At 44.0% G+C, this 16,387-nt stretch overlaps 1 protein-coding gene across 1 annotated transcript in view; it reads left to right on the top strand.

Moving 5' to 3' along the window:
* The first annotated feature begins 14,088 nt into the window (after positions 1–14,088).
* ARHGAP36 (Rho GTPase activating protein 36) overlaps positions 14,089–16,387 on the top strand; it is a 57,417-nt gene continuing 55,118 nt past the window's right edge. The window contains exon 1 of the mRNA XM_080652227.1: positions 14,089–14,219. The gene's annotated coding sequence lies outside the window, so the exon portion shown is untranslated. The remainder of the gene's footprint in view (positions 14,220–16,387) is intronic.

Below are 16,387 nucleotides of genomic sequence, written 5' to 3' on the forward strand. Positions count from 1 at the left end.
GATTATATCAAGTTATGTTCAGGGATTGGTACTTCCCACTCTCTTGGCCTAGTTATAGGGGCAGCTTTAAAGAACTTCGGCCCGGAAAAACAAAGAGCCTGTTATAACTGTAAACAACCTGGGCATTTTGCTCGTGACTGTCCTACAAAGGAGCCTCAGACGCCAACCCTCCAGAAACCCCCCTCTAACAACTCATCAGATCGAAAACCCCCTAGAACCCCCTGCCCACACTGCCGGCGCGGTCTTCACTGGGCTAAGGAATGCTACTCTAAAACGGATATAGAGGGCAAGCCTTTACCACCAAAACAGGGAAACTTCCAGAGGGGCCAGCCCTCGGCCCCAAACCAGGGACTGAATCAGGGGGCTATCCGATTCGTCCCACAGACGCTACCCCCTCAACAGATCCTTCACACTCAGGAGTCAGTTCCCTCCTCCGGGCCACCCCCGGCAGTGCAGGATTGGACCTCTGTGCCGCCGCCAACTCAATATTAATTCCCGATCAAGGCATTCAACTCCTCCCTACATAGACGTTTGAACCCTTACCTCCCGAGACCTTTGGCTTAGTATTAGGCTGAGGAAGCTCCACATTAGCTGGCCTCCACATTACCCCTGGGGTCATCGACAATGATTATACAGGCCAAATCACCCTCCTAGCTTCAGCCCCATCCGGGCCTATATCTATTCCCAAGGGAAAGAGAATAGCCCAACTTATCTTACTCCCCCTAAAACCTACTAATAAAAGTCACTCCCAACGCCCCAGACAAGAATCCGCCCTTGGGTCATCTGATACCTACTGGGTACAGCAGATTACTCCAGAGAGACAGTTATTAACCCTACAATTAGATGGAAAGACCTTTAAAGGCCTAGTCGACACAGGGGCCGATGCCACAGTAATTTCAGACCAACACTGGCCACCAAGCTGGCCTTGCGAGGTCTCCCTGTCTCACCTTAAGGGAATTGGTCAGTCCACCAACCCAAAACAAAGCTCAAAAATATTAACTTGGAAAGACATCGAGGGTAATTCCGGACAGGTACAGCCCTACATTGTTCCGGGCCTACCTGTCAACCTTTGGGGGCGGGATATCTTATCCCAATTAAAGCTCATCATGTGTAGCCCCAACAAAGTTATTACTCAACAGATGCTCAACCAGGGGTTTTTACCAGGGCAAGGACTGAGGAGAAACAAACAGGAAATAAAGGCCCCATTATCCATAACACCAAGGAACAATCGTTCAGGCCTAGGGAGTGAACATTTTCCTTAGCGGCCATTGACTTTCCTGTACCCCACGCGGACAAGATAAAATGGAAATCTGATTCCCCCGTTTGGGTAGATCAATGGCCTCTAAATAACGAAAAACTTACAGCTGCCACTAAGTTAGTACAGGAGCAATTGGCTGCTGGACATTTAGAACCCACTACCTCTCCTTGGAATACTCCCACATTCATAATTAAGAAGAAAACAGGAACGTGGAGACTTCTCCAAGACCTCAGGGAAATCAACCAAACCATGTTCAAGATGGGAGCCCTCCAACCAGGCCTTCCCTCCCCTATTGCCATTCCCGCCAACTATTACAAAATTATTATTGACCTCAAGGATTGTTTTTTCACCATCCCCCTGCACCCCCAAGACAGAGAACGTTTTGCATTCAGTCTCCCGGTTACTAATTTTAAAGGACCTATGCCCCGGTACCAATGGAAAGTACTCCCTCAAGGCATGGCAAATAGCCCCACCCTATGCCAGAAATTTGTAGCCCAAGCTATAGATCCTCTCAGACCTTGCTGGCCTTCCATCTACATTATACATTACATGGATGACATTCTCCTAGCAGGAGCTTCATGCTCTGAAGTCCTCAAATGCAGCCAAGAACTGGCTGCCCGTCTTTCCTCTTTGGGGCTTCGAATAGCTCCTAACAAAATATAGCTTAAAGACCCCTATTACTATCTTGGTTTCGAGCTAAATCAAAACAGCATTGCCACTCAAAAAATTCAATTAAGAACTGATCAATTACAAACCCTCAATGATTTCCAAAAATTCTTAGGAGATATCAACTGGCTTAGACCCTACTTAAGACTAACGACAGATTTAAAACCCCTCTTTGATATCCTACAAGGAGACCCTGATCCCCTTTCCCCCCGTAAACTCTCTTCAGAGGCTAAATCTTCCCTCTCCAAGGTTGAAATTGCCATCTAGCAGCAACAAATTACCTTCCTATCCTATAATAAACCTTTTTTGCTTATCATCTGTGCTACTACCCACACACCTACAGGAGTTTTATGGCAGGACAACCCCTTACTCTGGATCCATTTACCCTCATCCCCCTCCTGAGTTCTTATTCCATATCCATCATTAATAACCAAAATCCTCCGATTAGGCAGGGAACGGAGCCGTCAATATTTTGGTCGAGACCCCGATCATATTATACTTCCCTATACAAAAGAACAAATTAATTGCCTGCTCCAACAGGATGATGATTGGGTTATTTCCCTCTCCGAGTTCCAGGGAATAATAGATAATCATTACCCTCCTAATAAATTACTCCAATTTGCGCAAATACACCCTTTTCTATTTCCAAAGATCACATCTAAGAGCCCCCTTAAGCAAGCATCCCTAGTATTCACAGATGGATCCTCTACTGGCATGGCAGCATACACCATTGATAGTCAAGAATTCACTATCAAATCCCCTTTCAAATCTGCACAGCTTGTTGAACTATTTGCTGTTCTACGAGTCTTCTCCAAATTGCCCACCACCCCTTTTAACCTTTATACTGATAGCTCCTATCTAGCGTCCTCCATTCCTCTACTAGAAACTGTCCCTCACATTAAACCCACCACCAATGCAGTCCCCCTTTTTCAGCAATTACAAACGCTAATTACAAATAGACTAGCCCCCTTCTTCATTGGACACCTAGGGGCCCACTCAGACCTTCCCGGCCCCCTTTCTCAAGGCAATACCGTGGTAGACGGAAACACCCGACTTATATACTCCCTTTCCTTAGATCCCCTTTCCCAGGCCCAACAGGCCCACAATATCCACCACCTCAACGCTAACACCCTCCGCCTTCTGTTCAAAATTACTAGAGAACAAGCCCGACACATCTTTAAAAGCTGCCCTGGATGTGTCACTCTCTTACCCCTCCCTCACCTGGGAGTCAACCCTAGAGGTATACTCCCCAACGAGATCTGGCAGATGGACGTTACCCACATCCCTGAATTTGGCAACCTTAAATATGTCCATGTCACCATCGACACCTACAGTGGGTTTATTTTCGCCACCCTCCATAGCGGAGAAGCCTCTAAAAATATCATAGCTCATGTCCTCCGATGCCTTACCGTTATGGGGAAGCCTCAAAAAATCAAAACTGACAATGGACCTGGATATACCTCTCAGGCATTCCAAAATTTCTGCCATCAATTCCACATTAAACACACCACTGGCATTCCTTATAACCCCCAAGGACAAGGAATAGTAGAACGAGCTCATCAAACCCTAAAAAAACACCATTAAATAAGCTAAAAACAAATAATATTTATCCCACCAGAGGCTCCCCCCGTAACCTTTTAAATCATGCGTTATTTACATTAAATTTCTTACAACTAGACAAAGAAGGAAACTCGGCTGCCGACCGGTTCTGGCACCAGGAAACAAAAAATCAATATGCAAAACTCATGTGGAAAGATCCTTTAACCTCAAAATGGCATGGTCCAGATCCGGTCCTCATCTGGGGAAGAGGCTCCGCATGTGTTTATGACACGCAAGGAGAAGGACCCCGATGGCTACCAGAACGACTTATAAAACCCATAGACCCCCCTTCCCCCGAGAAATAACCAAATCTCCTCCAGGGAAAGAAATCCCTGAGATAAACCCTTCTCTATCCACAGACACAGAAAAATACAACGCCTAGCCAGACTGAGAAGTGACCGCTGGAAATGCTTTGGTACGTCTGGGTCATCATCATTCTTCTCCTGCTTATCATCTCTATCACTGCCCTCTACGAGTGCCGCCGAGACCCAAGGCTTGTTCCAGGAGGAAGCAACCTTTTCTGCCCCTGCTGGGATCCAGAAAGACAGTAGATTTATCACTCAATGGCTACATCAATGGCTACATCCCTCACCATCCTCCTAACGATCGTCTCTGTCAGCTGCAGTCGTCATCAACCTTTCAACCAAACATGGTCTGTCACCTCATACATCGACGGTAAAGTACTATATTCCACCACACGCATTGCCCCATTGAACACCTTCTTCCCCACTCTCAACTTCGATCTCATGGATATTATGGAACCAGGGCCTGCCAGGAAATCCTGTAGTCAAGGCAAGGTAGATTTTTACATCTGCCCCAGCACCCGAGGTAATAGAGCAAAAATTAGACAATGTGGAGGCACTGAATCCCACTTTTGTGCCGCTTGGGGATGCGAATCACAGGCACCTTGGTTAAACCCAAGGCCTGATGCCCTTGTAATTTTCTCCAGAGATCCCCTGACCCTAAATAATTGTGATAATTATCCACTTAGAGGTCATAATCCAAAGATGCCACAAAAACCCTGCAACAGACTCCTCATTACCTTCACAGATAAAGGCAAAACTTATTCAGGCTGGACTTCCGGAGTAGATTTTGGAATTAGACAATATCTTTCCGGGACAGACTATGAAGGTGTCCTCACTATTAAACTACGAGCCACACCTTCCACACCCCAGGTCAGTATCGGCCCTAACTTAGCTATCCCCCTAGCTGACAAGAATAAGTCTTCTCTAAAACCACTACCTACCAAAACAAACTCCAATACTCCCCCCACGACTCCGGCTCCCATACTGCCTCCCATTAGACCTTCATCCACCAAGGACTCTATGTTATCCTTACTCTTTGCTACCTTCCACACCCTAAACCAATCTAACCCCGATATCACCCAGTCCTGTTGGTTGTGTCTCTCCGCCATCCCTCCCTTCTATGAAGGCATAGCAACGTCCAACAATTACTCCATTGTTCAGAACATCACTCAATGCCGTTGGCAACACAGTGGACAGGGAAAAATAACACTCCAGGCTGTCTCTGGATCGGGACTCTGCCTAGGGCCCGTGCCTACTTCACATTGGCACCTCTGTAATCAAATAATTACCCCTCAGAATAATCAAGAATATTTAGAGTGGAGAAACCAAGATGGCGGCATAGGTAAATACCTAAACTGCTGCCTCGCACAACAATTTCAAAACTACAACTAAAAGACAGAACGGACACCATCCAGAACCACAGGAAAGCTGGCTGAGTGAAAATTCTACAACTAGAAGGAAAGAGAAAAGCTCACAGAGAATTGGAGGTACTCAAAGGGTCTTTGTGCGTGCAGAGAGGAAGGGCGGCTGAGAGCCTGGCTGACTTTCTCTGGCGGAAGGGGGAAGGAAGCCCCCGACCACACTGAACCCCAGTTCTGACTGCACTGAACCCCAGTTCCAGGCAAGCCCCTGGGGACCCACGCTCTTACGGGGGGAGTCTGGACTCTCGGGCGGAGACTTAGGAGCTGGGGAAGGCGGAGGACTGAAAGCGCGCTCGCGCCAGTGCGCACAAAGGCTGCGGAGGTTGCCACAGGCTTTCCCTAGTGGAAGAGAGTCAGAGGCTCCTGAATGCACTGAGCCCCAGTTCTGACTGCAGTGAACCCCAGTTCCAGGCGAGCCCCTGGGGACCCACGCTCTTGTGGGGGGAGCCTGGACTCTCGGGCGGAGACTCAGGAGCAGGGAAGGCAGAGGTCTGAAGGCACGCACGTGTGCGCAAGGGCAAGGCTGACGGGAAGCCAAGATTGAGACTCCACCCCATCCAAGCTGAGCACAGAGGCTATTGCAATTTGGCAAGTCTAATCCTATAAGGCTGTCTCCAGCACCGAACTTCTCCCAGCATAGACACAGCTGATCCTTACAGCCAACTGGCCTGGAGGTCAATTCTTCCCAGTGATACCAACAACAATAAAGACTTAATTACAACAAGGCTGTACACACAGTCCACAAAGGGGTGCACCAAGAGTGTCCACCTCAGGTTAACTGGGGAGGCAGACCCACTGGGCCAGATTGGAAACCTAGCACACAAATCTACCTTACCAACTCAGGGAAGCAGTGAAAATGCGGCGTCAAAGAATCAGATCACAAACGAAAGAAATGGAGGAAAACAAACGACTGGATATAGAATTCAAAACCACGGTTATAAGGCTTTTTAAGAATATCCTAGAAAAGGCCGATGAATATAACGAGACCCTCGAAGATATGAAAAAGGACCAACTAGAAATTAAACATACACTGACTGAAATAAAAAATATTATACAGAGACCTAAAAACAGACAAGAGGAACACAAGAATCAAGTCAAAGAATTGAATTACAAAGAAGCAAAAAACACTCAACCGAAAAAGCAAAAAGCAAAAAAAAAAAATCCAAAAAGTTGAAGATAATGTAAGAAGACTCTGGGACAACTTCAAGCGTACCAACATCAGAATTATGGGGGTGCCAGAAGAAGAGAGAGAGCAAGATACTGAAAACCTATTTGAAGAAATAATGACCGAAAACTTCCCCCACCTGGTGAAAGAAATAGACTTACAAGTCCAGGAAGCCCACAGAACCCCAAACAAAAGGAATCCAAAGAGGACCACACCAAGACACATCATAATTAAAATGCCAAGAGCAAAAGACAAAGAGAGAATATTAAAAGCAGCAAGAGAAAAACAGTTAGTTACCTACAGGGGAGCACCTATACGACTGTCAGCTGACTTTTCAACAGAATCTATGCAGGCCAGACGGGAGTGGCAAGAAATTTTCAATGTGATGAATAGCAAGAACCTACAACCAAGATTACTCTACCCAGCAAAGCTATCATTCAGAATTGAAGGGCAGATAAAGAGTTTCACAGACAAGAAAAAGCTAAAGGAGTTCATCACCACCAAACCAGTATTATATGAAATGCTGAAAGGTATTCTTAAAGAAGAAGAAGAAGAAAAAAGTAAAGATAAAAATTATGAACAACAAATACATATCTATCAACAAGTGAACCTAAAAATCAAGTGAATTAAAAACCTGAGGGACAGAATAATCTGGTGAATATAACAGAATCAGGGGCATAGAAAGGGAGTGGACTGATAATTCTCAGGGGGAAAGGGGTATGGGGGGTTCATGAAGAGACTGGACAAAAATCATACACCTATGGATGATGACAGTGTGGGGGAGGTAAGGGCAGAAGGTGGGGTGGGAAATGGGTGGAGGGGAGCTATGGGGGGAAAAAGGAGAAATAATTGTAATAATCTGAATAAAGATTTATTTTAAAAAAAGAATATTTAATTCCTAACAATAACACATGGTGGGCCTGCAGTGATGGCCTGACACCGTGCATCTATGCCCCCCTCCTCAGTAACTCCTTTTGTGTACAAGTTTCCTTAGTTCCTAAAGTATCCTATCTTAGTGATGAACAATTTTCCCACTTGTTATTCCCCGACAATGCCTCCCCTGATCCTTCCCTCAGACAGAAAAGGGAACTTATTACAACCCTCACGGTGGCCACCCTCTTAGGCCTCGGCGCCACGGGTACAGGGGTCGGAATAACCTCTCTTGTTCTTTCCAATCAATATTACAACCAATTATAAGAAGCTATCGATGAGGACATCAAAAGTCTAGAAGGTGCCATTTCTCATCTACAAGAATCCATGACGTCTCTAGCCAAGGTGGTACTCCAAAACCGACGAGGCCTGGTTCTACTTCTTCTACAACAGGGAGGACTCTGCGCCGCCTTAGAGGAACAATGCTGCTTTTATGTTAACCATTCTGGGGTTATTAAAGACTCACTGACAAAAGTTAGAGATAGATTAGAGAAAAGGCGAAAGCTAAGAGAACAAAATCAAGATTGGGTAGAACGATGGTTTAACACCCCCCCCCCGGCTTTCAACCCTATTACCCTCTATCCTAGGCCCTCTAGTCGGTCTACTCCTACTCCTTGCTTTTGGACCGTGGGCCTTTAGAAGGCTCACACATTTTATCAAACAACAAATAGATTCCCTCGTAGCCAAACCCATACAAGTACATTATCACCGCTTAGCTGAGGCTGACCGTGAACTGGACTATGACCTCTACCAGCGCTCCCTCCCTATGGGGACAGCATGATGACCGGAGGAATGCTTACCTACTCCCCTCCAGGAGAAAGGTATGGGCACCGAGCTGAATGCAGAGCAAAGCACTGCAAGGCAAGGTCCCATAATCTTTCGACCCCCTCTGGTTTTCCCTGAGAGCATACCTGGCTTACATAGAGGTTGGTATCTATCAAATTTTTCTTCTCTTAGATGGCCAACAGAGATGCCCATACCGCATCCTACTCGGATGCTGCCTAATGAAGCAAGCCCTGGTGAGCTTGGCTGGCAGCCAATGACAGGTAAGAGGAGACGGCATACACTGAGGGGCTCTTCTATAGGCCCTACCTGCAACCTAAGACAGGCACTGGATCAGAGCGATTCAGTTAGGCCGATGACGGGTAATGCAGGCGTTAAACCAGGTATCCTGAGTCTCCCGACCTAAGACAGCGCAGCCACCGCAGGGAAGGCTCTCTGGCCTTAATTCCAGGCTCTACCTCTCCTCCCCAAAAGATACCGAGAGCCGTTACCTGTAGGCTTGGGAAACCCACGGGAGGAGCCGGGTCACTACTCCCTCGCTCGGTTAAAGCCCACTCCCGCTTAAAAACAGAAAGGGAGGAGATGCCGGGAGCCATAAAAGCAGAGTTCGGTCTCACTTCCTGGTCAGCCCTACGTCCTGATTAAGCAAGAACAAAGAAAGCCCGTGCGCACCAAAGAAGCCCGCGCACGCCAAGGGCCAGAAGAACCTCCCACATCAGAATAACCAATCAGCTAGAACAGATACCCAGTCCCCAACCAATCATCCCATGGCAACTCCTTATCCTACCCCTCCCCTCCTGAGTGCTTATATACCGCAACGCTCGAATAAAAAACGAGGCTTGATCAGAACCCTGTCTTGCCTCCGTTCTTCGCGTTCCTTGTTTGTTTCATTCTCTTAGGTGGTTCCTGCGTGCCCTCGTTGTTGCCCCACGGGCCGGGGCAATTAAATGAATTATGACACAGTTACAACCAGCTCTTATGCTATATTTTTTTAGTGAGGTAGCCCTCAAAATACTGAGAGGAAGCAAGGTGTAGATGTTAAGAGCACAGGCTCTGGACCCAGAGAGGCCTGAACTCAAATCCAATCTATGTCATTTAATTACTATGTGATCTTGAGAAAGTTCTCTGAACCTGTTTTCTTTTCTCTACAATGGAGATAGTAATAATAATACCCACATCATGTGGCTATTGTGAGTTTTAAATTAACTAAAACATGAAATGCTTTTTAGAATTTACTTGGCACATAGAAAATGCTCAGTAATTGTTAGCTCTGATGATCACTGACATGGGAAAATGCCCATGACATACTGTTAAATAGAAAGCAACGCCAAGAACAATATGTATATCATGCTTTAATTTGTGTTAATAAGCTATATATAATAAATAATTTCATAGAAAAACAAGTGTGGAAGGATATTATTCTGTTAACAATAATTGTCTTTGGGGTTAGAGGTCAGGAGGGAGTCAGACTGCCAGTTTTTACGTTATATACTTTGATAAGCTTTTTTTTTTTTTTTAAAGAAAACACACATTTGGGGGATAAAAAGAATCTTGCCCATAACTGAACTCCAGTATGGTCTGGACAATAAGGAATACTCAAGTGGGAGCATGGTTGTCTCTTGTTTCTAAAAGAGGCACACTCTCACTCAATTTAGCTTTTTTTTAAAATATATTTTATTGATATTTTATCAGAGAGGAAGGGAGAGGGATAGAGAGCTAGAAACATCGATGAGAGAGAAACATCAATCAGCTGCCTCCTGCACACCTCCCACTGGGGATGTGCCTGCAACCAAGGTACATGCCCTTGACCGGAATCGAACCCGGGACCCTTCAGTCCGCAGGCCGACGCTCTATCCACTGAGCCAAACCGGTTTCTGCAATTTAGCTTTTTTTTTTGACCAGCCTCACCATTCTTCTGTCTCACTGAGTTGTCTGCTTGCTTGTTGACCCCCTTGACTTTCTGCACCCTGATGGTTGCTCAGTATATAAATCTGTCTTTGTTCATGTGAATTTTATATTCTTAGTGCTGGAGACTACATATCACCTGATAATCCAGTTTACTGATATTGTTTTGAATCCTGATTCTCACATCCAGTCTGTCAGCTGGACCCTCTAGCTTCCCAGCATCCTCACTCTCAGAGAGAATGTCATCTTGATCTTTGTGTGAATTGTGGATAAGAATGATGACTTGACTAGGACTGATATAGAGATCAGTTACTTGTCTGATTTACATATCAGCAATCTCCTGGACGCTCTGGAGTCTTACCTGCAGCCTGTATTTCTTCACTTGATCTACAAAAGGCTCATGAGAGCCTAAGTCAAAAGCCTTGTTAAAATCCAGATGCATCCTGTCTACAACATTCTCCTGATCCACAAGCCTTGTAACCTTATCAAAAGAGTAAATTAAGTTAGTTCTGCCATGACTTGTTTTCCTAAAGGCCCTACTTAGTGTTATTACTAAAAGAGATTTGATTTGAGCCCAATTGTGGTTTCAATTTAGACATATTTACTGTATTTACCTACCTGCTCAGTGTCCTCCCTGTCCCCCCAAGGCCTTCCTGGTGGCTGGAGGTAATTAGATATATAAATTCATGCAAAAATACTAATGGAAAACAAGGGCTTATCTGTACTGTTTGCAATGTAGTAGCAAGTAAGAATTATCCCAAAAGTAAAAATGTTGACATGTACATGTGAATTTTGGATTCCTAGTGCTTGACATTGCATTGTTATAAATGGAAATCATATTTTGGGTAGAGGATCATTTTTATATTCTTCATACTGCAACAAGAAGATCATCATTCGACCTGTGGCCTGAGTTTAGTAATGGAGGACTATATTAGTTTCCTATGGCTGCTGTAACAAATTGCCACAAGTATGGCTCAACACAAGTAGAAATTTATTATCTCAATCAAAATCTTGGCAGGGCCAAACTCCCTTCAGAGGCTCTAGGGGAGAATTTGTTCTTTGCTTCTTCCAGCTTATGGTGGCTGCCGGCATTCCTTGGTTTGTGGCCACATCACTCCAATACCTGCATCCCTGGTGATATTGCCCTCTCCTTTCCTTCTGTATATAATCTGCCTCTGACTCACTCTTATAGGAACACTTTTTGTTGTATTTAGAATGCAGTGTATAATCCAAAACAGTCTCTCCATCTCAAGATCCTTAACTTAATCATATCTACAAAGTCTCATTTAAAGTAATGTTCACAGATTCTTGCAATTAGAATATAGATATTGGGGGTAGGGGAGTATTCAGCCTACCACAAAGTGTAATACCAAGTGACTAGTGCTTTTTTTTTGTCATACGTTACTCAACTCTTCAATTTATCTAAGTATGAAGCAGACAACTGGAATAGAGAAAAGCAAAGTATTGCAGAAGATGTCACTAGCTTTCTTTCCCTCTGTTGGCCCTTGGTGGTATGTCCAGTTATGTATCTGTTCATGTACCTGCCCATGTTCTGACCATACACACTCTGCTTGGAAATAATGCAGTAGAATCCACTACTGAAATTCATCTTTACCAGTTTCACTCATTTGTGTGGCTATCAACCTCCACAGCATAATCACTGACGCAGGTTGAAACTTTAAGGGGTGGGGGAGAGATTGATTGGCTCACCAATAACATTTGTCTCTTGGGCTGGCAGTGAGCATAGAGGAGCCATTTACGCAATCTAATTATTACGTCAATTGGGGGATGGAGTTATGTTTCCCAGATGCTATTTGGCACCTGGAGAGCTGCAAATCAGCACTGCAATATAAGAAACATTAATATAGACCATTGATTGGATTCATTGATTCTATCCTCTTCCCCTCCCCCCTTTGGCTTCTTGTTTTGGTTTGGAATAAATTGCAAAAGCTTTGCTTTAACTCTTCTAGCTGCCATGTTCAGACAGGGGACTGGATTGATTAGATGTCTTTTACAATTAAATGTACTTAAGCAATGATGTGCATTTCTGAATTGCTGTCCCTTTTCCTGACCTGTGTAATTCAAAATATTAGTGGCCAGTGGGAGTGAGATCCAGGCTCTAAAGGAACCTGAAATAGGCTGGGGATAGAGGGGCAGTGGAGGAAGAGTAATGAGCAAAGATGCTTTTGTGAAATCTGCATCCAGGGCCTGTAGAATATATACTCAGAACTTTTCACCAAACCCTTTGTGCTCATTGCTATATGAGCTCCTTGGTATTAAAGCATTATAAGCCCCAAAGAGGATTTTATTATTTAATCATTCTTTTTATTAGTAACTTAGCCTTAAAAGAATGCAGGGCCCTACAGCCTAAGGAAAGATGATGTTAGGATATTGGGGATATTTATTATATCCCATTTCCTTCTCATTCTCCTTTCCCAAATATTCTCCTTTGTATAGGCAGATCCCTGAAATTTCTTTAGCAAATGACAAATCCTTTCATTGCACAATTGGAGAAAAAAAATAGGCTTAAAATTTTAGCTAAGCCCAGGAGAAGGCACATTTATATTTAAATTTATACTAAGTAGTAAATGACTGCTACTACAGACTCCTTGATGATCTCTCAGATTTGAAAAGGACTTTACAGCCCCTAACCCCAACTCCTTATTTTAAGGAGGATGAAATTGAGAACTGATTTGCCCAAGATATTATAGCAATTTTGGAGCAGAATCTTTTCTGAAAGAAAGATTTAATAAGGGAGTACCTTAAGAGTATTGGACACAGACATTTCTGATTGGTTTTACCAGAGGCCAGTTTTGGAGCATTCCAAAGCCAACTAAAACATCAGGTCAATCCCTAAAGAACATAAAGTAGTCAATCACTGATGATTAAAACAAACTCGTCCCTTGGCCCTGCCCTGGTGGTACTCATCAAAACCCATATATCTTATTCCTCTTTGTCCCCTTAGCACCTAGCAGAGTGCTTGCCACATAAAAGGCACTCGGCAAATGTTTGATGAATGACTCCAGAAATAGGGAAGGCTTACACTGAACTCTCTATACTCTCTCATTCTGCCTCCTGTGTACACATTGCTTAAATGGCTGCCTAGGTTTGGGGCTTTGCCCTTGACTGGCACTGATAATAGTGTCAGTAGTCAGCAAAGTGAAAGCTACCCAGTCTATTCAGGCTTGAACCCACAGTCTTAGTCTTCCTTGAAGCATATAAGGAACTCATCAGACTATAGTCTGAAATATAAGAAACAAAGATCATGAGATCCATGGTCCAGAGCCACCAAGTCTATCACTAGGCATTGTGAGCATCCTAAGGCAAGAAATATAACTTCCAGTTGAGAGCCAACACACCTTTCCCAACAAACTTTTGTCTTAGAAGAACCTCTTTCCTGGCTTTGGCTTGGGGTACAGGAAAAGAATAGAAAGGTCACCATGGGGTTTTGGAAAAGCCACTTGGATACTCGTGGCTTGCAGGAAAGATGTAATAAGAGTTTCTTCTTTCAGGATCTGCCCTTAGCTTCAATCCTATAGTGCCTACTCCCACCAGTTCTACCTACTGTTCTTTCCCTTTGCTGGTTCACCTGCACTCACCTGCAGGGGCTGGGCTTGGGAATGGCTCCTGGCCCCCCAGTATGGCTACCTCTCATCAGGCTGCCTTGATTAGGTCCCACTGCTAATGCCTTCTGTGCTTCATAGAAAAAAAATTCAGTCAGGGATGAAAATAGGGAGATAGGGAAGCCCTTGGACAAGGCTACCCATCAGCCTCAGAGGAAAACAGGATCCAGCAGCCGAACACACTCCTGTTGGCTGATGGCTCAGCATTGTTGAACCAATGAAAAGGAGCCAAATATGCAGTCTCTCTAGCCATTAAAGAGATATTTCCACCTATGATTGGCCCCAGAGTACTTCATCTCAGGGTTTTCCCATTGGCTTGGAACAGCATGCTGGCAGCCAGGGCACCCTGTGCTGAGCAGGCACCTACGTAGGCTTGCAGTCAGGCACAGCCTGCTTCTGGGCACTCAGGGGAGATGCAGCTAGAGCAGGAGGTATCAAGAGCCTCCTTCTGCTTAACTGGTGACTTCTTGGTGGCCCCACCCACTTTTCCATTTTGTACCTTTCCCCTTGGGCTGAGACTGCTCCCTCTCCTGGTCCCGCTTCCCAAAGGACTTCGATTCCCAGGTATGGTGGTGACTGGCAACAGAAGGGTAAGAAGTAGCCTTTTATCAGGATTATTTGCATTGTTGTAGATGATTCCTGAAATCTGAAAGGTTCTGATGGTCCAAACAAATTATAGATTCATAGAATTTTTGTGCCAAAATGGAACTTTGAAATTGTTCCCATTTTACAGATGAGGAAGAAAACTGAGGTGAACTCAGGGAGGTAATAGGGTTTGGTCAAAGTTATACAGCTAGTTAGTGGCAAGTCTCCTGACCATAGGCAAGGGCACTTTCTGATGCATCACAAATGAATCTAGAACTGTGGTATTTCATGTAAGAGCACCTTTCTATTGTTCTACATACCACATAGTTTCGTTCCCTGAGAAACTCCTAGTCCCTCTGGGGAGCTCCTCGGACCACAGATAAGCATGATTAACTTTCTCAATGAGTTTTCAGCTGTGTCTTCATTGGGTGAAGAAGGAGGTTTGTGCCATAGGCATTCTTCTCATTTCTCTTTTCTTGTGGTTACCAACCCAAAGTAGTGAATTGACTGTTACCAGGGTTCTGGAGTCAGGAGTCATGCAATCCGTTCTCTAAATAAGAAGTTGTCTAACTGGGGACTTTAGCCACTAGCACCATGACAATTGAGCCATCACTGTTCAAGATGCAACATAGAAGCAAGTCAATTACTAAATTGAAAAAGGGCTGAGCCTAAGCTACTGTCTTATTAATATGAGTGCTTTATTTTTTATGCATTTATCTTCTAAATCCCCTTTAGGTTAGAGACCTGGGTTTATTTGTTCATATGTAAGATGAACTTCTGGAGAGTCTTGAAATACTGGTTAAGGGTAGCACTACTCTGTATCACTAACAACAAAACCATAAAGGGATTTTGATTGCTCAGTCCAGACTCCCCTCATTGCTTCTGTTTCTCTGATGCTTCTGACTTCCTTATTTTCCTTTTCCTCTACTGTGAAGGGCCAGCTTAAGTCCTGTCTTCTCTGGGAGCCTTTCCTCATTAGTGTTGTTCACATCAATCTCTTACTCCTTTGGGTTCTTACTGTCTTTCCAATTTGTCTCAAGAAATGACATTTAATTCTTTCAATTTTTTTATTTTTCACTATTGGTTTCATGTATATCAGTCTCATCTTCTCAACCAGTTGTAAGTTACCTAAGCGCAAGGTACACATTTTAGACTTTTTAGTGTGCCCCATGATGTTTTGTGCACAAATTAGACTAGAATCAACTTGTGTAATGACCTGTGAAATGCTCACAATATATTTAAGTGTATAACTCTAAACATAAAACACTCATAACAATTTTATAAAGAGATGGAAAATAAAAACAAGCAAGTGAAAAGGAAATACATTCAAATGTGCAAGGGCGGGAATGATAGGTGAGTGTAAACTTTTCATATATTTACCTGGTTTTCCAATTTTCAGCAAGGAGCATGCATTACTTTTATGAGGAAAAATAAGCATTTTTAAAAGAAAATCATACCAGAGACCTACATAATTTTATTAACCAATGCCACCCTAATAAATTCAATAAAAATTTGAAAAGAAAAGAATAGATTCATGGGTGATGAAAAATAGAGCAGGAAGATATCTTAGAGATCATGTAAGTCCTATCGCTTGTTTTAAGTTTGAAAGCCTGGGGCATTGCTATAGGAGATAGCAAGCTAGTAACTCCACCTCCACTTTCTGGAAGCAAACAGCCCAATACCCTGGAGCTCTGAGTCTGAGCCTTTTAACCTCTCATCAAATACAGCTTCCCCTTTGGGTTTGCCCTCTAGGCATTGTGATTTTCTCCTGTTTAATCTTCCCATGATTCCTTGGTGTGTCCTGGGTAGGGGATCCTGAAAGCTTGGCTTTGACTCATGCTTTAGTCCTTTGATAGTGTCTTCTGGAACCCCCCTGTTTTGCCTCTGGAGCATCCCAGAAAAACAGGATATAATACCCTTATCCCCAGGTGACTGGAAAAAAACTCCTACCTTTATCCTTAACTAGTAATATAAACTCATTTTACTGAGTACTTGCTGGGGAGGGTAATTTCAAACTCACTGCCACTCAATATCTTTGCAAAGCCTGGTTAAAAGCAATACTATTGAAGGAGGATCACCTGAAGACACATGCAGCCCATCCATTCCTTTCACATTGGACCCAACAAAATAGACCCAGGTATTTGTCA

Source organism: Plecotus auritus (assembly GCF_963455305.1).
Source record: "Plecotus auritus genome assembly, chromosome: X".
Lineage (NCBI taxonomy): Eukaryota > Metazoa > Chordata > Mammalia > Chiroptera > Vespertilionidae > Plecotus > Plecotus auritus.